The sequence below is a fragment of the Artemia sp. Qi Xiang Cuo genome, chromosome 14, assembly GCF_049724085.1.
Source record: "Artemia sp. Qi Xiang Cuo chromosome 14, ASM4972408v1, whole genome shotgun sequence".
Taxonomy (NCBI): Eukaryota; Metazoa; Arthropoda; class Branchiopoda; order Anostraca; family Artemiidae; genus Artemia; species Artemia sp. Qi Xiang Cuo.
The window spans coordinates 7,653,661-7,675,559 of record NC_142807.1 but is presented as its reverse complement, the minus strand read 5'-3'; the positions used below and the strand labels follow the sequence as shown (position 1 = coordinate 7,675,559).

Below are 21,899 nucleotides of genomic sequence, written 5' to 3'. Positions count from 1 at the left end.
CCAATGTTTTCAAAAGTTAATAATATATGGTGTACTATAAACAATGTCTTAAAACACAATGAAAATTGGGTTGCAGTGTACGGACATTATATCGTTTTTTTTTTTAATTGAGTACATTATACCTTGGCAAGTTTTCTAAGAAAAACAACCAATCAAGTTATTATATTGACTAACCACCAAGCTTTCTCTAATCGACTGACACACAAAAAATGGAAAACCTGTCTGCCAACCCATGTAGAGTTCATAGTAATAGGTCACTGGCCCGTGGTAAGGCATATTACGCAATCACTACTGAAACCTTTATATGACTTACTACTAACGAGTTGCCTCTCTGTCTCCTTTGTATAAATATATGAACAGTATTTTTGGTATATTTTTTGCTTGTTTTTCTTTTTTTGAGATATTTTTTGCTTGCTTTTCTGATTTTGATTTTTCTTGATTTTTATCCACTATTTTCTTTTTTTAAAATAAACAATTTAAGTTCATTAGTGTCTGAAATTGCAGATCTTTACATAAAAATAAAAATGAACTCAGTTTAAGGAAAACTTAGTTAAAGTGGGGTATTAATATTTATTCATATATAAATACCCTGCGACAATGAACCAACGCGCCAATATTTACCGAATTGACAAGTTTTTTTAAAAAAAAAGAAAAAAAAACGAGTTACAACTTTTTATTTCAGTGTGTTTTTAAAATTTTTGGTTTCAACGGGCAGTGGTTTTTATTTACTAGTTTCATAAAAAGGCTTAAAAGAATAACATTAAGGAGGTTTGCGCATGTAAATATACATGGTATCAATTTTAGAATTTAGAATGTGGAAGGACATTACAAGAATTGAAGATCTGCAGTTAATTTAATTTATAAGTTAATATAATAATATATAATATTCTGTAATTTGCCGTTTCGAAACCAATTATTTTAATAGCAGCTTTGCCTTGGCAGAATGATGGGTTTCAGTCTCTTATCTTAATTCTCATATGGTAAGGCTACATATAAAATATAATGTTTTGTTTAATATATTGTCTACAATATCAGGAAATTCTCCTAAAAATTTTAGGTAACAATGGGGTTTGGTTTATCTTTAGTAGGTTGCTAAAAAAAATTAGAGAGGAACCATTAGAAAAGGTATAACAGCAAACTGTTTTTACTTTTATAACTTTAATAAATCAAATAATTTTAACATTTTGATTGCTAAATATCAGTATATGTGTATTAAACTCTCAATCCAGTTTCATTTGTATTTTTCAGTAAAGTGCAAATTTTGTTCTGGCCTTGGGAAGGCATAGGGGTTTTGCGCCCAATTTATGTTAATTTCTGCTCGTTTTGAGTTTGACTCGGTTATTTATTTTAATTTCTGTTCGTTTTGGGTTTCATTTATTTATCGATGCTGATTTGTGGTAGGTTCGAGCTTGGTAGATTATTTGATTTTTTTTTTGCTCATTTTTTGTTTAATGGAGTTCTTTAGTTTTCTTTGAAAAACTTATTATGTGGAAAAAAGTTTTTTTTATTAATTTCTGTTCGTTTTGTATTGACATAGTCTTTTCAGGAAGAAGAAAATAACACTTTAAATCTTTTCGTTTTTTAAGACTTTCTAGTTTGGCCTGCTATTAGTATGCTGGAGAAAAATTTTCAGCAATTTTTAACAACATATACCCTTTTAAAAATCTGGACACAAATAGTACTGTTTAACTTAGTTTCATACCTCCTCTAGTTGACCTGAAATGGGAAACTTGATACCATTCGCAAAAAAATCTGTTTACTTTCTTTGATAGCTTGGATACACTTACACTATTTTGATGGGGTTAAATTTTAAGAGCAGAAGTAGCCTCGAAAGTTTGAACATAATACCCTCAGTCGTTCTTGGGATACTGCTGAGATGGCTTGTTGGGAATTAGCATTATTACAGTGCATTTTGATTTAATCTTAAGGCAACATTTAGTTTTTAAACGTAATGGGCAAATGGGAGGGTGGGAATGGAAGGGGCATTAGTTGCCCTCCAACCACTTTCGACTATTAAAAAGGGCATCAGCCCTTTCTATTTTCAATCGAATGAGCCCCTTTCGAAATTCCCATGACAACTCCTTTGATGCGAATTGCCCTGGTCTAAACAACAACAACAACAAAAAATATTACCAATCGCTTTCGACTATTAAAAAGGGCACTAGCCTTTGAATGTCAAATCCAATGAGCCCTTTTCTGAAGTTTCTACGACAACGCCTTCTATAAAATCTTATATGTCCCACGGTATAACTTAAAACCCTTGCCCTTAGGGCTGTGGCAGAGTATCCTCCTCAAAAACATATTTTCTATCTGTAACTCAACTACGCTGAACAAAATGACTATCTAAAAATTTTTATTGGATATGTTTGGGGGAATGATGGGCGTGGAGGGGGGGACTGGTTGCCCTCCAATCACTTTCGACTATTAAGAAAGGCACTATCCCTTTGAATTTCCAAGCGAATGAGCTGTTTTTGAAGTCTCTACAATAATGCCTTCTATAAAAAAATACACGCCCCCTGGGCATAACTTAAAACCCTTGCCCTGAGGGTTGTGGGGGAGTGTCCTCCTCAAAAACGTATTTTCTATCTGGAGATCAACTAGCCGACGCTAAACAAAATGACTCAAAATTTCGATTGGATATGTTTGGGTGAATGATGGACGTGGGGGGGGGGGGGGCTAGTTGCCCACCAAACGCTTTCGACTATTAAAGAGGGCACTAGCCCCTTGAATTTCAAATCGAATGAGCCCCTTTTGAAGTTTATATGACAACGCCTTCTATAAAAACTTTATATACCACAAGACATAACTTAAAACCCTTGCCCTGAGGGATGTTGGGGAGTGTCCTCCTCAAAAATATTTTTGCTATCGGGAAATCAACTACGCTGAACAAAATGGCTACCTCAAAATTTTGATTGGATGTGTTTGGGGGAATGATGGGCGTGGGGGAGGGGCTAGTTCCCCTCCAATCACTTTCGACTATTAAGAAGGGAACCAACCCTTTGAATTTCCAATTGAATGAGCCTGTTTTGAAGTTTCTACGACAACGCCTTCTTATATAAACCTCATATGCTCCCAGGGCATAACTTAAAACCCTTGCCCTGAGGGTTGTGGGGGAGTGTCCTCCTAAAAAACATATTTTCCATCTGTAAATCAACCACGCTAAAAAAAATGGCTATATCAAAATTTTGATTGGATGTGTTTGGGGAATGATGGGCGGGGGGGGCTAGTTGCCCTCCAATCACTTTTGACCATTAAAAAGGGCACTAACCCTTTGAATTTCCAATCGAATGAGCCTGTTTTGAAGTTTTTACGACAACGCCTTCTATAAAAACCTTATTTGCCCCCAGGGTCTAACTTAAAACCCTTGCACTGAGGGTTGTGGGGGAGTGTCCTCCTCAAAAACATATTTTCTATCTTGAAATCAACTACGCTAAATAAAATAGCTACCTAAAAATTTCGATTGGATGTGTTGGGGGAACGATGGGCGTAGGGGGGGGGGGGGGTAGTTGCCCTCCAATCACTTTCGACTATTAAAAAGGGCACTAGCCCTTTGAATTTCCAATCGAATGAGCCTTTTGAAGTTTCTACGGCAACGCCTTCAATAAAAACCTTATATGCCCCCAGGGCATAAATTAAAACCCTTGCCCTCCAATGACTTTCGACTATTAAAAAGGGCACTAGAACTCTCGATTTCCAATCGAATGAACCCCTTTTGAAGTCTCTGCGACGATCCCTTCTATATGAAGTGCCCTGCTTTAAAGAAAAAAAAAATAAACTACATATTGTCAACATTGATCTTATATGCCCTCAGGGCATAACCTAAAACTCTTGCCCCGAGGGTTGTGGGGGAATGTCCTCCTCAAAAATATATTTTCTATCTGGAAATTAACTACACTAAACAAAATAGCTATCTCAAAATTTTGATTGGATGTGTTTGCGAGAATGATGGGCGTGCGGGTGGGGTAGTTGCCCTCCAATCAGTTTCGACTATTAAAAAGGCCACTAGCCGCTCCCATTTCCAATCGAATATGCCCTTTTCGAAGTTTTTACGACAACTCCGTCGATACGAAGTGCCCTGGTATGGAGAAAAAAACAAAACATTGTGCCCACATCGATCTTTACTAAGGCAGCGATATCGCGCTGCCTATGATTTATTATTATTATTCCCCAGAGGCACTTCAGATGAAAGGGGCCATCGTCGAAACTTCAAAGGGGACTCATTCGATTGGAAATCAAGAGTTCTAGTTCCCTTTTTAAGAGTCAAAAATGATTGGAGGGCGACTAGCCCCCCACACCCATCGTTCCCCCAAACACATCCAATCAAAATTTTGATATAGCCATTTTGTTCAGCGTAGTTGATTTTCAGATAGAAAATATATTTTTTGAGGAGGACACTCCCCCACAACCCTTGGTTTTAAGTTATGCCCTGGGGGCATATAAAGTTTTTAATGAAGGCGTTGTCGTAGAAACTTCAAAACAGGCTCATTCCATTGGAAATTCAAAAGGATAGTGCCCTTTTTAATAGTCGAAAGTGATTGGAGGGCAACTAGCCCCCCCCCACGCCCATCGTTCCCCCAAACACATCCAATCAAAGTTTTGTGATAGCCATTTTGTTCAGCGTAGTTGATTTTCAGATAGAAAATATGTTTTGGAGGAGGACACTCCCTCATGGCAAGGGTTTTAAGTTATACCCTGGGGGCATATAAGGTTTTTACAGAAGGCGGTGTCGTAGAAACTTCAAAAAAGGCTCGTTCGATTGGAAATTTGAATGTCTAGTTCCCTTTTTAATAGTCGAAAGTGATTCTAAGGCAACTGGCACCCCTTCCCCGCCCACCATTTCCCCGAACACATCTAATCAAAATTTTGATATAGCCATTGTGTTCAACGTAGTTGAAAGTTCTGGAAATTATAGATAGATCGTGTATTTCCAGAGCCCAAGAGAATTGTGCACACAAAATTTTAGGAAAAATAAATAAATCACAACAGAACAAATTACGAAACACACATTAACATGATACATAGCAAAAAATACCTTATGGAAATTTATTGAGAAAATAAGTGTAATTCCATATAATAAATAATGATTAATTGTAAAAAATTTTCTTTCTTTCTGATCCCTTCTCCATGTACGCACCAATACGAAATATTGTGGTTGGATTACTACTTTGTAAAATACCAGGAAGCAGCAAAACAATCCCATGTAAGTAATGTTCCCTTAAATCAGAGAGCACCGGGCACTTTCGGAGGAAATGGTCCAAATCTTCGTCCTCATCTCTACAAAGAAGACAAACATACCGACCATCAGGATGTACCATCCCCCTGTCGAACACCATTTGCCAGCTCTGGATTGGAAGGCAATTTGCCCAAGCTGAATCCATCGACATTAAATCATAGCCAGTAAATTAAATTTAATATATATTTCCTCTCCAAAACTAGGTTTAACCTGATTATCATGATTCAATGTAGCAGAATTTAAAACCAGCCCTTGCCAATACTGAATTTCTTGACCCTCTAAGATAAATCATACCTGGCTTACTAAATTTGTTGGTAGATCACGGGAACCAAGTCTGTCATTCCATGAGTAAGGCATTCCCACTCTTTCTAGTAATAACCTAATTTGGGATGGCCACGACGTTTTCGAACCATAACTCAACATCTGATAATAAGCAGCTCTTCTAGTCTATCTTCATTACACATAATGAGCTTCAACCAAAATCTAAGCATCAAAATAGACTTACGTAGTTTTAACGAAAACAGGCCCATATCACCTTTCAGAATCTGTGAATGAGTTGTCTGATGTAATCTAAACAGTCTTTTATAATATTTTTTAGCAGGATGCTCCCCCCACAGTCTTCAGCGGCAAGGGTTACAAGTTATGTCCTGGGGGCATATATGGTTCTTATGGAAGGAATGCTCGTATAAACTTCAGAGAGGGCTTATTTGATTGGAAATTGAAAGTTCTAGTTCACTTTTTAAACATCAAAAGATATTGGAGGGTAACAAGCTCCCCCCCCCCAAACCCTTTTTTCCCAAATGTATCCATCCAATAAAAATTTTAAGATAGCTATTTTGTTCAAAATAGTTCAAAGATCATATAACAAAATTCCGGTGTTGACACAACTCACCAGGGCCCGGGAGCAGGCGTTTTTATGTTTGCCCTCGGGGCAAGTGTGAGTCTTATGGAAGGGATGCTCATACTAACTATAAAGAGGGATCATCTGATTGGAAACCGAAAGTTCTATTTAACTTTTATCAATCAAACGAAATTAGATTGCCCATCGCCCTTTTTCCATCAAACCCATCCGATAAGAACTTTGAGATAGCTTTTTTTTTAAATAGATCAAAGACCATATAACGAAAACTCAGGGGTCAAGACAGCCCCCCAGGGCCCGAGGGCAGGTGTTGTAAGTTATGCCCTGGGGAATATATGGTTCATATTGAAGGGATGTTCGTAAAAAATTCAGAGATGGCTCATTTGATTGGAAATTGAAAGTTCTAGTTAAGTTTTTTAGAGTCAAAAGAGATTGGAGGGCAACTAACCCCCATGCCCTTTTCCCCCAAATCCATCCAATAAAAACTTTTAGATAGCCATTAAGTTAAAAATTTCTCAAAAGTCAGATAACAAAAACTCAGGTGTCGTCACAACCCCCCCCCCCCGGGCCCGGGGGCAGGTGTTTTAAGTTATGCCCTGGGGTATATATTTATTCGTATGAAACGGATGCTCGTATAAACTTCAGAGAGGGCTCATTTTATGGGATATTGAAAGTTCAAGCTCACTTTTTAATAGTCAAAAGGGATCTGAGGGCAGCTAGCCCCCCTCTTCCCCCCCCACGCCTTCTTTTTCAAATCCATCTGATGAAAATGTTGAGATAGAAATCTTGAAACTTCGAGGGCTCATTTGATTGGAAATTGGAAGTTCTAGTTCACTTTTTTAGAGTCAAAGAGAGTTAAACTAGCCCCCCTCCCGCTCTTTTTTCCCCAAACACGTCCGCTACAAATTTTGTGATAGCCAGTGTTCTGGAAATTGTTCAAAAATTAGATATTAAAAACGCCCCCCCCCCCAGAGCCCGGGGGATAGGCGTTGTAAGTGTTGTCTTGGCGCGTTTATGGTTCTTATGAAAGGGATGCTCGTATAAACTACAGAGGGGCTCATTTGATTGGAAATTGAAAGTTATAGTTCAATTTTTAAGAGTCAAAAGATATCCGAGGGCAACTAGCCCCCCACCCCTACACACCCTTTTTTCTCCAGGCCCATCCGACAAAATTTTTATAAGAGCCATTTCATTAAAAATAGTTCAAAGGTCAGATAAGAAAAATTCCTGTGTGGACAGAACCCGCCAGGGCCCGGAGGCAGGCGTTATGAGTAATGCTCTAGGGGCATATATAGTTCTTATTGAAGGGATGCTCGTATAAACTTCGTAGAGGGCTCAATTTATTTTAAATTGAAAGTTCTTGTTCACTTTTTAAGAGCCAAAAGAGATCGGAGGGAAACTACTCCCCACCTCCTCCACGCCCTAAATGCATCAGATAAAAATTTTGAAATATACATTTTGGTAAAAATAGTTCAAAGTTCTGATAAAAAAAAACTCTGGTGTCGACACAGCCTCCCAGGGCCCGGGGGTAGACGTAAGTTATGCATATATTGTTGTTATGGAAGTATAAAATTCTCGTATAAAATTGCTCGTATAAACTTCACAGAGGGCTCATTTGATTGGAAATTGAAAGTTGTAATTCACTTTTTAGAGTCAAAAGTGATTGGAGGGCAGCTAGCCTCCCCCCACACTCCATTTACTTTTTCCCAGAGGCACTTCATATAGAAGGGGTTGTCGTATAAACTTCAAAGGAGCTCATTCGAGAGGAAATCGAGAGTTCTAGTGCCCTTTATAGAGTCAAAAGTGATCAGAGGGCAAGTGACCCCCCAAGCCCTTTTCCCCAAATACATCTGATAAAAATTTTAAGGTAGCCATTTTGTCAAAAATAGTTCAAAAATCACATAACAAAAACTTCTTTACTCATTTCGTTAAAAATAGTTCAAAGAACAGGTAAGAAAAGCTCCTTTGTCGACACCCCCCCCCCAGGGCCGGGGAAGGTGTTGTAAGTATTGCTCAGGAGGAATATATGGTTCTTATGGAAGGTATGCTCGTATAAACTTCAGAGAGGGTTTATTTGAATAGAAATTAAAATTTGTAGTTCATTTTCTCAGACTGGAAAATGATTATAGGAAAACTAGCCCCTCCCACCCTCCACGCCTTTGGGTGTATTGGATGGATAAACCCATCCGATAAAAATTTCAGGTGACCATTTTGTTAAAAATAGTTCAACCATCATATATTAAAACTCCAGGGTTGACACAAACACCCAGGGCCCAGGGACAGGCGTTGTTAGTTATACTCTGGGGATATATATGGTTCTTGTAGAAGGGATACTCGTATAAACTTCTGAGAGGGCTCATTTGATTAAAAATAGAAAGTTCTAGTTCACTTTTAAAGAGTCAAAAGAGACCGAAGCTTAATCTAGTCCCCTCACGCCCTTTTTCCCCAAACCCATCCGATAAAAATTTTGAGATTGCAATTTTGTTTAAAAATAGTTCAAAAATCAGATAATAAAGACTTCGAGGTTGACACAAACCCATTTTTTCACTTTGATATTGTTACTTTGATATCAGTTTTGATACTTTGATGAATATTTGATTTTTCTAAGTTTAATTTTGAAAAAAGTAATTTTTTAAAACTTGAAATTTTTTGCAATCAAAAACGAACAAACATTAATTAAAAAAAACTTTCCGAAAAATAAGTTTTTCAAAGAAAATTAAAGGTTATTTTAAAATTAAGCTAGGCATATAAAAACACATGTAATAATTCAAACTAAAAACGACCAGAAATTACTATTAAAGAATAAACGAAACCCAAAACGAACAGAAATTAAATAAACAGTCATAGCAAAAACATACAACAAGTAATAATATAAATGAATAAATAGATCTTAAAACGAGTAATGCTTCGATTGAATATGAATATCAAGCTTAAAACGAAAAAAAAATATTTTCCTATTGATTTATAAATGAAACTTAAAACGAACAGAAATTAAATAAACAATCAATGCAAACAAACTTAATTGACAAACTTAAATTGAATATGCAAATCAACCTTGAAACGAACAAAAATCTTCACAAACAAGAGTTTGGATATGACCTGCTTCTCTCACTGTAAATGTCTAAAACCTACTGCGTCATTGGCGCTTTACTGAAAACTATGTGCGTCTTGAACAGTCTTGGAAAGTATAAACAACATCAAGTTGAATATTTAATGTATAACGATATTAATTGTTGAAAGATTCGTCAGTTCAAGATTTTATTTCACAGTAATTGTATTTTTATTTTCAATACTGCAAGAACTGGAAAAAAATATTTGTAATATAATCCGTTTTCAGTTAAGCGCCTATGACGCAGTAGGCTTTTGGTTTTTATTTACAGTTAGGTTAGGAGGCAGTATCCAAGCACTTGTATGTAGTGAAACAATATTCGTCTTTAACAACTTTAAAAAGAGCTAATAAATTAAACTGAATATTTAATGTATAATGATATTAATTGCTGAAAGGTCATCAGTTCAAAATGTTACTATAATTTTAATGTTTATTCTAGATATAAAAGGAAATATTTGTCATAAAATTAGTTTTCAAAGCGCCAATTGGTTTTCAAGGAGTTGAGCCTGTGCTTTCAACTGTATTAAGATAAAATATGCTTTGCAGTGGTTAAAAGTCATTATTATTCATCAATCATTATATCTTTTGTATTTTAGGACTCTCCTGACTAAAATCTGTGTCGTATCAAAGTTTAAATGATAGTATTATACTTCTCATAATTTGCATTAACTCCATTCATAGATCTTTCATGGACTTACCACAAATTCCGAAAATGGCTGATCTCATCACGGTTTCTGAGGATTCTTTAATTAAAAACGGTAATTGTATACATTTAACTTTTTTGTCATTAAGTGGTCCTAAGAAAAAAAAAATGTATCTGTATATGTTCTTGGATCTAAGGATTAAGAGCTGAGGGGTGATACAAATGGCTTCTTTGTGTTGCATCACACATTTAAATTCAGATTATTAGCTTTTATTTTTAAATTTGGTGAGACAAGTAATCATCCTGTAGATAATTTTTCAGTCAATCTTTTCTGTGTGCAGGTATGATAAACGATATAACCACCAAAGTAGGGGTAGTCCTGTGGCTTCAGATGGAAATATCAAGTTATAACACATGTAAGAGAGGAATAAAGTTAGTTGAATTCAGCCATTAAACTTTAGGAGACTATATTTTGTGTTTTATTGTTTAGGATCTCATCCAGAAAACTCCCAATTGATTTGTATTTTTTTTTTTACCTTTAATTGTCTCAATTTTTTGTGATTGTTAAGCTGTAAAATGTTTATTTTTTGGTTATATTTTTTTTATTCTATATTTTTTTTATTTCAGTATGTTATCCTAAATTTACACTTATCCAGCTATTAGTGTCTATGCTATGAATTTTGTTCTGTAAATTTCAGGTTTTTGTTCGTTCTATGTTAATGAGTTTCGTCTAGTGTTTCAGGCTTTATTTGCTTTATAAAAAGCAGATTTTAGAAACGATATTTGAAAAAACCTGAATTTACATCTAATTTTATGTATACATATAATGTCTGTATATTTTCATTTTTACACGTAACTAAAAAGAAAAAGCAGTCAGATTTGTTTAGTAAGCTTTACTGTTAAATTCTTCTATGTCTGTTTAATTCAAATTTTTTTTAGAAGCTGAAGACGTTTTACAAGGTGACATTGGGAAGCCCTTTCCTTTTCCAAACCATCTTTTGCCACCAAAACGTGAAGATGTTTCCTTGCTCAATTTACCTAGAATGTCAGGACCATGTAAATTTGAATACGACACCCAGGAATTGCAGCCCAAATGTCCTAACAAGGAAGGTATATCTGAAACATTGTGTTTTTGTTGATTGAAATGGATTGTATAATATTTTATAGGAAAAAAATATGACAAAGAGGCTTAATCTTGAGATAGAACTTTTGTTTTATCTTATTCCAATCTGCATGAGTTTGCCAAACCGTTTTTGCTGTCTTTCATGATTTTATTTTTTTATTTTTTACCATATCAGTGATTGTGGGCGGTTCAATTTCTGATTCAGCAGATTCCTCTTGAACTTTAAGTGACAGGTTAAACTCACTTAAGCCAATATGAAACAGTCTTTGAATCCATACTACTTTTTGTAATCAATATTTAACATAAAATATGTACAGAACTGTGTTTCTAGCGCTTTAAAGTGATCTACAATAATTTTTGCAATAATCACTTTAGAATGATTTTTCTCGGTTATAGAATGGTCAACACTGGAAAATATTTCAAATGATACTTTTTTTCTACCATACTTACCAAATAATGATGCTTTCTTTTATAAAACTTTCAATTTTATCATTTGAAGTAAATTTATTGCATTTTTGCAATGACAAATAACACAACTTGGATAGTCATAAGTCATATTGAAACATTTTCGCTTGGTTTAAAAATATTTCAATTCCACCCTTTAATAACAATAATATTCTTAAACTTCAACCTCTTTACAACCATTTTACTTTCACGTGCAATAATAAAGTTGTTTAGTTGGGATCCGTATCCTTACAGAAATTTGAAAATAAACGGCTGTTAAGAGCCTGACTTAATAAAATTTATAACCTTAACAGCATCCTGAGGCACATCGTTTAATTCTGGTGCTAATTTTTTTGCTGCAAGGGCGTCTTGGAGAATAAGGTAGTGAGTAAAAGTTATATGATCATAATGAGCAGCTTGAAAAAATGATTTAAAACCAATATTTTTTCCCCACCTTGTATTTTACACCATCTGCACATATTCAACAGCAATTTTTTCTTTCCAAACCTTCAGTATTAAAAATTTGTCAACTTCGCAATATAATTATGTCTTCCCTGTATTATGGTCTTTTATAGCACGAAAAAATAAGAATTCTTCCTCCATGAATCTTTATAAATGTACTTGACATATATTAACAATTGAGCCAATTTAGTAATTTCAGTTATTTTGTTCAACTGAATTGAAAATTTTGAGCTTTCTTTAATTCTTGTAACAACTTGGACTAGTTGGTTCTTGTTAATATCAGAAATTCTATTCGAGACAGTTTCGTTTGACAAAGAAATTTTTTTAATATCATTTGCATATTTACTTTCATCTAGTATTTCTACGATTTTCCTACAAATAGTAGCAGGTAATACAAGATCTTCTCGAATGGTGAACGACATTTTTCTTTAGCAAAACAGTATGAAACTTTATGTGACGTTAATAAATATTTTCATTAATGGTCATTAATTTTTCAGAGGATTTTTTGCTTTATTTAAAGATTTATACGGTTTTTCAAAATATTATTTTGGTTTATTGGCATAAAAACATGCTTTGATTCAAGATATATATTTTTTGAGGTTTCATGCTCTCTGGAGCCTATAATTTATTGCTGATCAAACAGAGGGGTTGTTCATTTCCGTTATAATTTTGAAATGTAAAGCAAAATTGAAGAAATCACTCATCATATTTTCTTTTTTGTACATTAAATTTGTTTCAATACTTTGTCCTGCCTGAACAGAGTTTGTAGCTAGACCCCGGCGCCGCGCCGATGAGGGAAGACGGGCGGCGGCGGGGCAAAAAACAGCACGCCGCACCGCGCCGCCGGTAAGACGCCGGCGGCGTGCCGCCGGTAAGACGCCGGCGGTATGCCGCCGGTAAGATGTCAGTGGCGCGCCGCCGGCGCGATCAATGTTCACCGCAAACAGTAATGTTTTCATCAGTCTTTCTCAAATCACAGCTTCAATTTACAACAGATTTGAGCCTATTCATGAGTTCAAAAATTCACAAGTCGCTGGCTGCAAACTGGTCTTCTTCGTTATTCATCAAGAGAAGTAGAAATGTGGTAGAAACGAAATGGCTTTGGCGTTTCAGAACCCTTGCATAATACGAGTAGTTGAAGTGTCTATTAGCTATGTATTCTTAACATTAGTAATTATCAAAATTAGTAGTATTTTTCATCGAGCATTACTGCATACAAAACTTCAAATACTGTATCACAAAATTCGTCAGTCATGTGGGTAAAAACTTTGAATATAACTTTGGACTTAGAAGCTTAATTTTTTCATAATGCCCTTTGCCTATATCTGTTTTGTCACATTTAAAACAGTTGAAATGGGCGACTTTGATATTGATTTTTTTTTTTTTTTTTGGTGTTTTGTATTCCTAAGAAGGCTTCTTGTATTAAAAAATAGTTTCTAATAACAATTTAAAAAAAATACATTTTAAAGTTTTTTTGGCTTCTTTATAGAATAAATGTCATGTAGGCTAAGGCTGAACTACTGTTTTTTTATCGCTTTTGGCTGCTCTTTTGGATATTATTCATTTTTTCCTTTGGGGATTCATTCCAAATTATAAACTGATAAATACCTAATATAAGTCAAATTATAAACTGTATCTAAAAGGAGTAAATTTATCAAATTGAAAAATACATGATGAACACTTCACATGTGAACACTTCAATTACAATGACACCAAAAACACTTAATAGTTTATTGGCTATGAAAAAAAAATGAAGTACCAGCTATTTTCTTAGGTAAAAAATGAAAAGCTCATCCGTTTTAAGTGTAATTAAATGAAATAATAGATAGATAGATAGATCATGTATTTCAAAAGCTCAAGAGCCATATACACACAAAAATTATGAACAATAGAAAAATTACAACAGAGCAAATTACGAAACACACATTAAGATATTACATAGCGAAAAACACCTTCTGGTAAATTACCAAAAAAATCTTTAATTCCATATAATTAATAATAATTAATTGTAAAAACATTTCCTTCTTTCTAATCCCTTCTCTGTGTACGCACCAATACGAAATATTGTGGTTGGATTACTACTTTGTAAGATTTTTGGAAGCAGCAAAACAATCCCTTGTAAGTATTTTTCCCTTAAATCAGAGAGCACCTGGCACTAATATGCAGACTGAAGTAGCTTCAGGAAGATGTTGAAATGTTCATCCTAGTTCGTCACTTTTAATCCAAGGAAAATGTTAGGACACTTAGTCTCAGTTATTGAGTTTAAGCTTTGATTTCCAAATGCTCACAGGAATTACCAAATTTAAGAAAGTCGCAACAATAAGTCATCTGTGGTCAAAATACTAAGACTCCTCTTTGATACTCACCCAGGCTCAAAGCTTTTGCTATGGTCATTTCCATGGAAATCTCTAAAGAGTTTCTTTTTTAAATAGCTTTCAAGCGTAGTTAGGGGTATTTAGACTTTTTTGCTTTTCTTCAAAGCTTTGAAAAAAGTGTTATAATATTCCAAACGTTACATTTGTGCATATTTTTGGTAATCATTTGTGGGGTAATCGAATTTTCTAAACCACTGTAGATACGTAAGAACGTTGCAACATCTAGTACCCTAAGGTCATAAGACTGTCAAAGACTCCTCCTTGAACCTCCCAAATTGAAAGCTATTATTATGTCCTGGACTTTTAATGTAACTTGGGTACTGGACCAAAGGCGCCATTGTTACTCGAGCGCACCATTAGGTGGGGATGTCAATGTCGCTTTCGTCACACCAATTCGCTTTAGTGTGAATCTGCCTGGTACAAATGAATGAATGTTTCAAAGTAAACCCGTTTCATCAATAGGAAAAGAACCGGATTGGACGGATATGTCCCTTTCCCTTTGGACGATAAAACCATGCAAGTGCTGTATCAAGTATAATTTAAGAAAATCTCATTAATTTTGATCAAATTTTAAATTTTTTGATGGCTCTGCTTTCAATAAAAAAAAAAATCGAAATGCTATCAATTAAATAAGATAAATCCTTCTGCCCCCCTCCTCTACAACCTACCATCATAGGACGCCGTCTCTGCTTTAAATAAAAAAATTAACTTATTGGCACCCCTGCTTTAAAAAAAATCAAGGTATTTCATTTAAATATGATAGCTCAATACCACCCCCCCTCTAGATACCACCTTGATAGGATGCCGTCTCTGCTTTAAATAAAAAAAATTAACTTTTTGGGATCCCTGCTTTCAATAAATAACATTTCGAGCTATTATCTTTTAAATATAATACCTCCCTGCCCCCCCCCCTGGATACCACCTTCATAGGATACCGTCTCATCTTTCATAAAAAAAATAATTTACTTAATAATTAACAAGGTCTCTATATGCTTGAAACAAACACGTAAAATAACGTTAAACAGCTGAGTGTTCCTTGAAAAAAAATTGAGGGTATGAGCAAAGGTGTACACAGACAACAACAATATGTCGAAATGATTCAGATATACCTCAAATTATTGGAAAACTGAGTGATAGATTCGCCATGGCATTCCATAAGATCCAAAGAATCGAATTAAAAGGGAGCACACACATAAGCCAAATAAGGCCAGTAGCCTATGAGAAATCACAAAATACCCAAGACAATGAACAAGTCCTTATTGGGGGCCCTGGGTCTATCAATATATTTCAATGGTTTCCAAGGGAATTTGATATCATTTTCTTCTGTCTCCCCTTTAAATGAAAAAAATTATTATCCTTTTGGCATCCCTGCTTTCAATAAAAAAAAAATGAGGTATTATCATATAAAAATGATAGCCCCCTATCTCCCTCCCCTATAGGCAATAATTTACAATTTATTTATGACTCATATTTTTGGGGTAACTTCCGGTTCAATCTTTAATTTCCCAACCTTGTACATAGCTTAGTCTATAGCTAAATTTTGTCTCAATCGAAGGTTGTTTTTTTTTTGGGGGGGGGGGGGGATAAAAATGTTCCAGAAAGAATATTTTATTTTATATAAGGTGTTAAATAATTGATTATTAAAAATTAAGAAAATATTAACAAAAAAAAGCAAAAACATAATCTGCAAACTTACAATTCAGCTGTAGAAACTATCTGTCGGCTGTCAAATTCAAAATCCAACAAAAGGCTGAAGCTGTATAGTAGTGAATGCGTTCTATAATTCTATTCAACTTGAAAATAAAATTCTTCACTACGAATGAATTAGACTACGAGCCTAAGAAGGGGTAAGATTCTTGATTACGAAGAAATAGCGATTGGGAAACTGCATTCGAAATGATTTAAACTCATTTCATAAAGACGATACTTTTTTTTGTCAACATATGAAGAACTATGTATATTGCAGTATTTGCAATAGCATATTGTACCTGTCTGGTTTTTATGCAAAGTAACGAAAGAGACGAAAATTAATCAACAAGAGAGCAGTGAAGAATTATGGTATACAAAGTAATATTTTGCAGGGAAAGTCACTGGTGATAAATCGCTAGAGGTGGCCCCGTGACTGCGTGAATTTCGGAGATTTGGGGAACAAAATTTTTTTTGGGTGACGCATAGATTTTTGGGGAAATCCCCGAAAATTCGGGGATAGTGCAGGCCCTGCTTGATTTCTGATCAGGAAAATTGAAATACTAAACCACACGAGAAGGAAAAGCTCCGACTTTGCGGTTGACGCAATAAAGAATTGCCGCAAAATTAATTTAAAGTCGACCGAACGCTGCGGCGGCGGCGGGCCTGCGGCGTGCCAACGGCGTTACGACACTTCGGCGGCGTTCGACCAGGCCTCTCGTCGGCGGCGTTCGGTCGATCCGCGGGCGCGGCGCCGGGGTCTATTTGTAGCATTATTTTCTGCGTCAGTTTCAGTCTTATATAAGTTGAGCCATTTATCCATGGCTAAAACTTATTATGATCTCAAAATCAAATAAAATCAAATAAGATAACATATTACATATAATAATTGACTAATTAATGAATAAAAAGAAAAAAAAATAAAATCTCGTTTAAAAATATTAAACGGCAAAGTGTTGCCAGAAGGTACAAAAATAAGTCACAGTCTTGAAAAATAATTCTACAGTGCAAAACGCAATCTCCGACTACATAATCCCGAACCTATTAGAAGAATTGACAAACAAAAGCCTTTAGTTCGCCCTTCTCTGCCTTTCGAGCACACAGAGAGTACAGCTTTGTTATGTGAAGTAAAAGTTATTTGATTCAAATGATTTATGGACGTCCGAAGAACATGAGATTTTTTCCCGAAAAAGCAATTCATCCCAAAAAACAAGCCAGACACAATAGAATTAGCCAAGATTGAAGCCAGCAGATAAATTAAAAAGAAATGTCACCATTCACCATCAAAATAAGCCAGTCTGGGGAGAAATAAGCCAATATGGCAACACTGCGAGTAGTTCACATTACTGTCAGTGTTGTTGAATAATGGTCTTGCTGAACCCGTGTGTGTGCATTCCGAACTTTTTTTAGCATAGGTTTGTGAGAGTATTTCTGCAAAAATACACATCTAGATGTCATAAAATCATCTATTTAAATATTTAACATTAAAATATCTCGCGACCCTCCAGAATTTTGCTAGTCGACCCCATTTGGAGTCGCAATCCATAGTTTAAGAAGGTCTTGTGTAGAATATTACTTTACTGAAAACACTAGATTCGAACAAAAAATACTGAATGTATTTTGTGCAGATGAATTCAAAGTTTTTTTTTGTCTTTTTCCAAAGATTTATTATATAGACCATTATTGAAGTGGTTTGATTCGGATTAGCACAAATATTTCTGTTCTGCAGAACCTGAGGACGAAAGTGGCCCCTGGCCCCAGCTCCAGAAAGTGGCTCCAGCTCCTCTCATGTCCAAACAGCCTAAGAAGGGGTACTTTTTCTTCTGGTAGAAGGAATTTATTTTCACGATTAAACATGGCAATACTGACGGAAATGGGATTTTGCCCTAACAACTTCTTAATTTGACCCCCTCCCCCAACAAAAAAAAATTAGAAATCTGCAATTTTCAGGTATGAATAGACCTAAGAATGGGCCAAGAGGGTGAATATTTTATTTGAAGTTGAGTTCGTTGGAATTGGCCATTATGGACAATTATATATTTATTATGTTTTGTCAAAGATTCAAAGATTATTATATGTCAAGTATTCAGTTTAATTTTATTAGTTCTTGGCAAAGCTGTTAATTTGTTTTGGAATAAAAAATTATTTCGAAATAGGAAACTTTGAAAAACTTAAACAAATTAATAAATTTAAAAACAAGGAAAGCGTTAATTGACTATGCAAAATACATTTTTCTTTTGAAGTATAAATGAAACCCAAAACAAACAGAAATTAAATAAACAATCATATTAAACAAACATACAATAGGTACTAATATAAATGAATAAATAAATATTAAAACAAGCAAAGCTTAAGTTGAATAAGCAAATAAAGCCTAGACCGAACAAAATATATTTTGCTATTGAGGCATCCTAAATGAAACCTAAAACAAAAAGAAATTAGATAAAAAATCATAGCAAACAAACATAAAAAAGGTACTAATATAAATGAGTAAATAAACCTTCAAACGAGCGAAACTTAAGTTGAATGTGCAAATTAAGCTTGAAATTACCGAAAATCATCACAAATAATTGTTTGGGTTTTGCCTCCTTCTCTCTCTGTAAAAGTTTAAAACCTACTGGGTAATTGGCGCGTTACTGAAAACGTTTCTTGAACAGCCTTTGAAATTACAAATAAAATCAAACTGAATCTAGGTTTGATACTTTCAAATAACAGTTTTAATGTTCATATTAGGGAAGGGGGCTTTATCCTGACTCTTGTTTGTGGTGGAACTATATTCGTCTTGAAAAGAACTAATAAAATTAAAATGATTATTTCATACATAATGATATTAATTGCTGAAAGCTCATCAGTTCAAAATTTAATTTTACTGCAATTGGTATGTTTACTTTCAATGTTGTAATAAGTACAAAAGAAAACATTTCTAACATAATTAGTTTTCAGTAAAGTACCAATGACGCAGTAGGTTTTAGACTTTCACAGTGAGAGAAGGAGGCAAACCCCTAACTGTTGTTTGCAGTGATTTTTGTTCTTTTTAAGTTTGATTTGCACATTCAATTTAATTGTCGCTCGTTTTATGATTTATTTATTCATTTATATTAGTACCTATTTTGTGTTTGCTATGATTGTGTATTTAACTTCTGTTCGTTTTTGGTTTCATTTATACTTAAAAAGCAAAATATTTTTGGTCGTTTTAAGCTTGATTTGCATATTCAGTTTAAGCTTTCCTCGTTTGAAGATTTATTTATTGGTTTATAATAGTATCTGTTGTATGTTTTTTGCTATAAATTGTTTATTTAATTTCTGTTCGTTTTGGGTTTAATTTATTCTTTAATAGCTAGTTCTGGTCTTTTTAATTTTGAGCTATTTTAGATTTCCATTTTTTCTGACCTTAATTGATAAGGGTTTTTATTTAAATCAAACAAATAAATAAATCAACCACCAGAAGCAAACTTATTTAGGCTATACACCCTTCAAAAAAAATCTGATATATACATCGATATCAACAACGTAAAACAATAAATAAATAAAAAAAAAGAGAGAAAAAAAAACACGGCACAGCCTCCTCCAACTTAGTGCAACTCCTAAAAAAAAAAATCGTAACTAATTATTACCGTTCTCTCACTACCACCCTCATACAACCACAATAAATACAACTGAGAGACCACTCAAGAGAAAATCGCTAAGAAATATTATACTCACCAAAACACAGAGATTTTAACCTACTCCTAAAACTAGCAATATTTTGCCAAAGCTGTTCATTTTTGTTGGAATAAAGAATTATTTTGAAATAGGGAATTTTGAAAAGTTTAAACAAATTAATAAATTTTAAAACAAGGAAAGCTTTAATTGACTATGCAAAAAATATTTTGCTATTGAGGAACAAATGAAGCCCAGTATGAACAGAAATTAATAGGGAATCATAGAGATCAGATATACAACTAATACTAACATAAATGAATAAATAAATATTAAAAAAATTAGAGCTCAAGCTAAATATGCGAGTAAAGCCTGAGACGAACAGAAATATTTTTCTATAACGGAAACCCAACACAAACAGAAATTAATAAGTAATCTTAGCAAACAAACATACAAGAGGTACTAATATAAATGAATAAATACATCTCCAAACGAGCGAAAGTTAACTTGAATGTGCAAATTAAGCTTGAAATGAACGAAAATCATCACAAATAAAAGTTTGGGTTTTGCCTCCTTTTCTCTCTGTAAAAGTTTAAAACCTACTGGGTAATTGGCGCGTTACTGAAAACGTTTCTTGAACAGCCTTTGAAATTACAAATAAAATCAAACTGAATCTAGGTTTGATACTTTCAAATAACAGTTTTAATGTTCATTTTAGGGAAGGGGGCAGTATCCTAACTCTTGTTTGTGCCGGAACTATATTTGTCTTGAAAATAACTAATAAAATTAGACTGAATATTTGATATAGAATGATATTAATTGCTGAAAGCTCATCAGTTCAAAATTTAATTTTACCGTAATTTTTATGTTAATTTTCAATGTTGTAATAAGTTCAAAAGAAAATATATCTAACATAATTAGTTTTCAGTAAAGTGCCAATGACACAGTAGGTTTTAGACTTTCACAGTGAGAGAAGGAGGCAAACCCCAAACTGTTGTTTGTAGTGATTTTGTTTTTTCAAGTTTGATTTGTACATTCAATTTAATTGTCGCTCGTTTTATGATTTATTTATTCATTTATATTAGTACCTATTGTATGTTTGCCATGATTGTGTATTTAATTTCTGATCGTTTTTGGTTTCATTTATACTTCAAAAGCAAAATATTTTTGTTCGTTTTAAGCTTGATTTGCATATTCAGTTTAAGCTTTTCTCGTTTGAAGATTTATTTATTGGTTTATAATAGTACCTGTTGTATGTTTTTTTTGCTATAATTGTTTATTTAATATCTCTTCGTTTTGGGTTCAATTTATTCTTTAATAACTAGTTCTGGTCTTTTTAAGTTTGAGTTATTGTAGATTTCCATTTTTTCTGACCTTAACTGATAAGGGTTTTTATTTAAATCAAACAAATAATTAAATCATCCACCAGAAGCAACCTTATTTAGGCCATACACCCTTCAAAAAAAAACCTGATATATACATCGCTATCAACAACGTAAAACATTAATTAAATTAAAAAAAAAGAGAAAAAAAACACGGCACAACCTCCTCCAACTTAGTGCAACTCCTAAAAAAAAAAAAACATAACTAATTATCATCGTTCTCTCACTACCACCTTCATACAACCACAATAAATAATAAATAAAATACAACTGAGAGACCTCAAGAGAAAATCGCTAAGAAATATAATACTCACCAAAACACAGAGATTTTAACCTACTCCTAAAACTAGCTATGTTTTCTTCAACTAATAATTCATTTGGTAAACTATTATAAAATCCTGGTCCCACATGACGGATAAAGAAGAATGATCTTCGAGTTGAAGCCTGAGGTCGTCTTATCTGGGATGCTGTTCTGGTTGAGTTTTCATGTACATTACATCCAGCCACGAAAATTTGACCGAAAGATTGTGGCAATAATCCACGCTCATATTTAAACAAAAACAAAGCTGAATAAAATTTAGAAACTCCGTGTAAAGGCAGAATATGTCGTTCAACATATCTCCTTCTAACTAATGCAACTTTTTTATCACCACAAAGAACTCTAATAGCTGAGTTTTGCATCGTACGAAGTGGAAGTAGATGTGTCGGGAAAGTACTCGACCAAACGACATTATAGTACAAAAGGTACGGGTGAACAGTAGAAAAATACAAAGACCTTAATACATCACAGGGGAAAAATTCTTCAGCTTTCTCATAATCCCAACATTCTTTGCAATCTTACTTCTTAACAACTCTATATGGGGTTTATAACTTAAACCTTCATCTATCAGGACACCATGGTACTTGACAGTCTTTAGTCGCTGGATTGAAGTATCAACAAGTCT

The 21,899-nt window shown here is 34.1% G+C and overlaps 1 protein-coding gene across 1 annotated transcript in view; it reads left to right on the top strand.

Annotated features, from left to right (window-relative positions):
- LOC148944083 (uncharacterized) overlaps positions 1 to 21,899 on the top strand; it is a 215,533-nt gene that overhangs the window by 93,807 nt on the left and 99,827 nt on the right. The gene's annotated exons all lie outside the window — the stretch shown is intronic.